General features: G+C 46.1%; 1 pseudogene; it reads left to right on the top strand.

Moving 5' to 3' along the window:
- The first annotated feature begins 1,731 nt into the window (after window positions 1–1,731).
- LOC120528620 lies at window positions 1,732–4,664 on the top strand (annotated as a pseudogene).
- The last annotated feature ends 2,186 nt before the right edge of the window (window positions 4,665–6,850 follow it).

Here is a 6,850-nt window from a genome sequence, read left to right as displayed (position 1 = left end):
TTGTGGCTGGGGGGAGTACGGGGAAGACGTGCCCTCCAGCTGAAGTGTAATAAAAGTCCTTTCTTTTACACGTGCCTCCCGTGTCCAATCTGTGTTGGGTCAGAAGCTATATAGCGTCTTTCTTACACCTGATAAACTTAACAAGTTTTACGGCATATTTGAACAACAAGGTGCTGAGTATCAACATTCCCTCTGTTTCACCAATTCTAAAGTGTCCTTGACACCAGCCACTTCCTCAAAAAAGTGTCACCCTCCTTCTTCCTGTTCTATCAATGTCTAGAAGTTGTTTGCAATACAGCACTGCAAAAAGTCAGCCAGTCCTGATTCTGTCTGCAACAATCAAATACTGTGCTAGGCAGCTTACTCCTCTCTTCACAGACATCTTTAACCTGTCTCCTGCACAGTGTACTGTACCAGATTGCTTTACATTTTCTGTTATTGTCCCTGTTCCCAAAAATGATAAAATAAGCTGCATTAATGACTATGGGCCTATTGCTCTTACATCTGTTCTAATGAAAATATTTGAATGGTATGTTCTAACCCATCTGAAGTCTGTTACTGCTACGGATCTTGACCCTCTTCAGTTTGCATATCGAGCAAATAGAACTGTGGACCCATGACATCAACATGGGCTTTCACTTTGAGCATCTGGACTGTAAAGGAACGTATGCCAGAAGGCTATTTGTAGACTTCAGTTCATCTTTTAACACCATTGAAACTGTTGTAAACTAAACTTCTACAGACGGAAATTAATCATTCCATATGTAAATGGATTTACAGTTTTCTGACAAACTGGAAACAATACATTTATGTGGGTTACCACCTCTCAGACTGTCTCCATGTCAGCACAGGTCCATGTCAAGGCTGTGTACTTCGCCCTTAGTTTACTCCCTGTACACCAATGACTGTAGGTCCAATGATCCTTCAGTTAAAATCATTAAGTTTGCTGTCATCATCATTGGACTAATTACTAATGCTACTGGGATCCAAGTTGGAGATTGATCAACCCCGGCTGGGTCGCCTGAGCGAGGGTGTATGATGTAGCGAGACCCGAAACGCCCGACGACCTCAGGATATATCTCTGATGATGTGTTCTAGTGAATCCATGTGATGTTTCTTATATAGTCAGAGACTGGCCTAGCCAGTGACTCCTAGGAACAGTCTAGGTGACAACCAAGAATAGTTTGGTGACTACTGGAAAGTCAGTTGACAGCACGGAAAGACAGCAATGGGGACAGTGTGAGCTAGCACCCCAACCTGTGTCTTCTGTGAGGAAGAACCCCAACAAGCTACAGAAAACCCTAAAAAGAGATACCCCAGGAGATCCTGAGAGGGGGGGACAATGAGATCTCCGATCGGACGGACAAAACGCTGACGACCCATGTGAACGGACAGACTACGAATACAACATGCAAGTGCAGAAAGCTGTGCAAGAACCAACGTGGCCTAAAAATTCATCAGGCCAGAATGAAGTGTTTGGAGTGGGAGAAGGAGGTGCAACGCACAGGTCTTGGACCTGGTGAGATGCAGGAGGAGCAGGGCCAGGAGGCAACCCACAGAGCCCAGTCCCTCCACGCACCTGAGCCTCCCGACTCCGGCAGAGTAGTTCCACAGCAGCGGATTAAGTGGCCTCCAGCCAGCAAAAGGAGAGATTGGATGCAGTTTCATCAGGATGTGTACAACATTATTCAGGCCACAGCCAAAGGAGATGTTGACAGGTGACTCCAAACAATGACCACGATCATCGTCAGCTATGCCTCTGAGAGGTTTGGTCAGATGGAGAAAGGTAAGACAAAGTCCACCTCATATACTATGAACTGCAGGGCCCTCAACATACACCAGATAAGGCAAGAGCTTCGAACCCTCAAGAAGCAGTACAAGACAGCTGCTGATGAGGAAAAGCAGGCATTGGCAGAACTGCAGAAGATCCTGCGGAAGAAGCTGTTGACCCTTCGCAGAACAGAGTGGCACAGGTGGCGGGGAAGAGAGAGAGAGCGAGGAGGCAGGCGGCCTTTATTGCCAATCCCTTTGGTGTTACGAAAGAACTGCTGGGGATAAGCACAATTGGCGTCTTGAGTGTTCATCGCAGGAAGTGAAGTGCTTCCTCCAGGACACATATAGCGATCCTAGGAGGGATCAAGATCTCGATGCCAATAAAGCCTTCATCAACTCTGCCCTCCCAATAACAGCATTCAAGCTGGGTGAGCCAAGTCTGAAGGAGGTTGAGGAGGTCATCAAGGCAGCCCAATCAGCTTCCACTCCAGGCCCGAGCGGCGTACTCTACCTTGTCTATAAGCACTGCCCTGCGCTTCTCCAGCACCTATGGAAGAACTTGAAGGTGATCTGGCAAAGAGGGAAATTCGCTGACCAGTGGAGGTGTGCTGAGGGAGTTTGGGTCCCTAAAGAGGAGAATTCCAGGAACATCGACCAGTTCCGAATGATCTCCCTGCTGAATGTAGAAGAAAAGGTGTTTTTTAGCATCGTATCCAAGAGACTGACAGAGTTCCTCCTCAAGAATAACTACATCGACCCCTCTGTCCAGAAGGGGGAGATTCCTGGAGTCCCTGGCTGCCTGGAGCACACAGGTATGGTAAATCAGCTGATCAGACAGGCTCATGAGAACAGAGGCGACCTTGCTGTGTTGTGGTTGGACCTGGCCAATGCCTGGGTCTATACCACAGAAGCTGGTTGAGCTTCCACTACATTGCCACCATGTTCCCAGGAAAATCAAGAATCTGATCCTGGATTACTAAAACAATTTCAGGATAAGGGTCACTTCTGGGTCAGAAATATCAGACTGGCATTGGCTTGGCAAGGGAATAATAACAGGATGCACCATCTCTGTTATTCTTTTTGCCCTTGCCATGAATATGGTGGTCAAGGCAGACGAAGTAGAATGCAGAGGGCCCCTGACTAAGTTGGATGTATAACAGCCCCCGATAAGAGCCTATATGGATGATCTAACCATCATGACAACATCCGTCCCAGGGAGCAGGTGGATCCTACAAGGACTCGAGAGACTCATCACATGGGCAAGGATGAATTTTAAGCCTTCCAAGTCAAGGTCTATGGTGCTAAAGAAGGGGAAGGTGACTGATAAGTACCGATTTGCTATCGCGAGAACAGTCATCCCATCACAGAGCAGCCAGTCAAGACTTTAGGGAAAGTCTTTGACTCAAGTCTGAAAGAAACAGCTGCTATTCATAAATCCACCCAGGAGCTTGGGACATGGCTCACCAAGGTTGGTAGATCAGGCCTGCCTGGTAGGTTTAAGAGTGCCTGGATCTATCAGCACTCAATCCTGCCCCGGGTCTTATGGCCTCTGCTGGTATATGCAGTCCCTTTTTCAACAGATGAGTCCCTTGAAAAGAAGATCAGCAGCTTTCTTCAGAGGTGGCTGGGACTCCCACGCAGCCTCACCAGCGCAGCACTGTATGGAACAACGAACATTCTGCAGCTACCATTTAGCGGCCTCATGGAAGAATTCATGGTAGCACGCACCAGAGAAGCCCTACAGTACAGGGACTCCAAGGATAGTAAGGTGACAGCAGCTGGCATTGAGGTAAGGACCCGCAGGAAATGGAGGGCGGAGAAGGCTGTGGAGGTGGCAGAGTCACGCCTGAGACAGTAGGCTCTGGTGGGCACCGTGGCAACAGGTAGAGCAGGTCTGGGCTACTTCCCAAAGACCCAGGTCGGCAACGCCCAGGGCAAGGAGAGAATCCATCTACTCCAGGAAGAGGTCCGAGCAGGGGTGGAGGAAGAGAGAGTGAGCAGGGCAGTAGGACTCCGGCAACAGGGTGTGAGGACAAGGTAGGAGAGTACTCTCCAGCGAAGGATCACCTGGTTGGACATCATGCAGGGAGATTTATTTCGTGTCCAGTTCCTGGTGCAGGTGGTCTACGATGCCCTGCCAAGCCCAGCAAACCTCCGTGTCTGGGGAAAGAGCGAGACACTATCCTGCCCACTTTGTTCAAAAAGAGGCTCTCTAGAACATTTACTCAGCTGCTGCCCTAAGGCACTGGCACACGGCCGCTACCAGTGGTGCCATGACAAGGTGATCAAGGCAGTTGCTGAAAGCTTGGCTGTAGCCATCAAGACAAGCAAACTCCTACATGGCCCAAAGAAGGCAGTTACCATCGTTAAAGCAGGAGAGCAATCCCAGGAAAAGGCAGTAATAACAGGCCTCTTCCACACAGCCTCTGACTGGCAGCTGCAGGCTGACTTGGGAAACCAGCTAAAGTTCCTGCAGCAAATTATAACAACAACACTCTGGCCAGACATGATCATTACATCAGAGGCCTCAAAACAGCTGATCATGCTGGAACTGACAGTGCCCTGGGAAGAGAGTATCGAGGAAGCTAGCGAGAGGAAACGCGCCAAGTACCAGGAGCTGGTGGAGAAGTGCAGGGACAGAGGCTGGAGGTTACTCTATGAGCCCATAGAAATTGGCTGCAGAGGATTTTCAGGACACTCACTCTGCAGAGTCCTCACACGGTTGGGCATAACAGGAGCTGCCAAGAAGAGGGCCATTAAATCCGCAAGTGAAGCCGCAGAGAAAGCCTCAAAGTGGCTTTGGATGAAGAGGGCTGATCCATGGATCGCTACTGGGATATAAGTTGGGGATTGATCAACCCCAGCTGGGTCGCCTGAGCGAGGGTGTATAATGTTGCGAGACCCGAAACACGCGATGACCTCAGGATACATCACAGATGATGCGTCCTAGTGCATCCAGGTGATGTTTCTTATGTTAGAAACAGCAAACAGAAAGAGGGTGTCTCGTCTTGATTCTTGGTATGCTTCCACCAACCTGGTCCTCAATACCACCAAGTCAGTGGAAATGGTCATTGACTTTCTTAAACAGCAGTTACAACCATGAGAAAATAATTCTGCAGTCAATAAGGTGAGAACCTTGAAATGTCTGAGCACGGTTATCACAAACACTCACAGTTAGGACTTTAATACCACTTCCATCACTAAGAAGGCTCAGCAGTGGTTGTACTTTTTACACCAACTAAAGAAATTAAATATTTTACAGCCAATCTTAGTCAAATTTTACAAAGCTATAACTGAATGTGTAATTACATTCTTCATTGTTGTCTGATTTGGTTCAGCAACAGCCCACTCCAAAAATACATGACAGCATGGTTTAAGGTCTGCTGCAAAAAATAACTGACTGTGCTCTTCCATCTGTGGAAGACCTGTATACATCTCATGTCACTAACCATGTGAAAATGATCACCATGAACTCATTTCACCCAGCTCATCGCTTTTTCAAAAAGCTCCTTTCTGGTAAACACTTCAGGTCACATAAAACACAAACTAACAGACACTTAAACAGTTTCTTTCCCAGAGCCATAGCTGTCTCAAACCAGTAACATAGCTTTTCTTCTTTGCATTTTCGTGTGTTCTGTCATATACCATATGAAGGTGTGTGTGTGTTTACAGTGTATGTACATGTGTGCGCACGTGCATACACACTACACACTTGCTCATCCTCATTTGCACATCTCTTTAATAATTGCACTATACTGCAACTTTGTATGATGATTTTTTAAACTTATGCTATTCATGTTATTTGTATGTGACGTTATTGTTATGGTATATGCAGCTACCAAGTCAAATTCCAGAACATTAAGTACTAGCGAATAAAAGCGATTCTGATTCCAATTCTGATTTTACCCAACACAGCTACTGTAGAAAAGAATATTCTTAAAGCTGATCATTTGTATATATTCAAAGAGAATCATAAGCATAAATGAGAATTATATCCTAATGCACGCTACATGTCTGTAGTTCTAAAGCAGTCTCTCAGAGCCTGCTCTGCTCTGCCTCAGGGGACCACTTCCTGAATGAGTAGTTATAAAATGTAGTTTATAAGAAACAGCGATATTATTTTAGGGGCACAGCTGCCCCAACCTCTAGCCCAGTATCTTATGTGTGGACTCGCCTGATTCTGACTTACTGGTGGGAATTGATTGATAAATAGGTTTCAGACACCTGCACAGGATAAGGAGAAGTGTTGGAAAGTTTCGATTAGATGAAGAACATAGGGTAAGCTGATAGACAGTAGGTAATGGTAAAGACCAGCCAAGTGGGACTCATTTCATTTGATTTCGGTCTGTGTATGCAACACACAATAAAACTTGATTCTGCTGCCTTCCTGTGACTCCGTGTGCCTTCTTTGAGCAGCGTGTTTCTGCCACAACACTATCAATAGAATACTTGTTTAAATGCCCCCCTTTAAATGTGCTCTATACCAGCATCTACTTCCTAGTATCAATGCTTGTTTGCTTCCATGCTTCCATGCTACATACCTGACTTAAATAGTCCATTTTTGTTTCCTTTTTTACAGAAAAATACACTCACTCATTTATTAATAACAGATATGAGGCTTGTTAATTATTTATTTACTGTGATTGCTTCCGCTGTTCTGCAGAAAACCAACGTCTGTTGACCTCGGCACCACTACCGCTTTCCTCACTTGTGAAGCCAAGCAGCACACACACACACACACACACACTTCACTCACAACATACTTTGGGCAGCTGAAAAAAACAGCAAAACAACCCCTCTAAAGCTGGGGCCATCAAACTTTTTAATCATGGTGCCAGCTTACTGTCTTTCACACTATGAGGGGGCCGGAGAGGGGATGAAATCTAAAATATATGAGCATGAACCTCAGGGATGAGAGGCAGTAGTGCTAAACAGTGTACCAGTAAGTTTTTCCAAAAATGTTTTCACTTTTGTTTTTAATTTTATCTTTGTATTCAAATCACAGGCTGCACTGCCAGCCGCAGAGATGCACAATGCTTTCTAATTAAAATAATGATGACGATGGAAGGTAACAATT

Source organism: Polypterus senegalus, chromosome 4 (genome assembly GCF_016835505.1).
Source record: "Polypterus senegalus isolate Bchr_013 chromosome 4, ASM1683550v1, whole genome shotgun sequence".
Classification (NCBI taxonomy): Eukaryota; Metazoa; Chordata; class Cladistia; order Polypteriformes; family Polypteridae; genus Polypterus; species Polypterus senegalus.
This window is presented reverse-complemented; position numbering and strand designations above follow the sequence as displayed.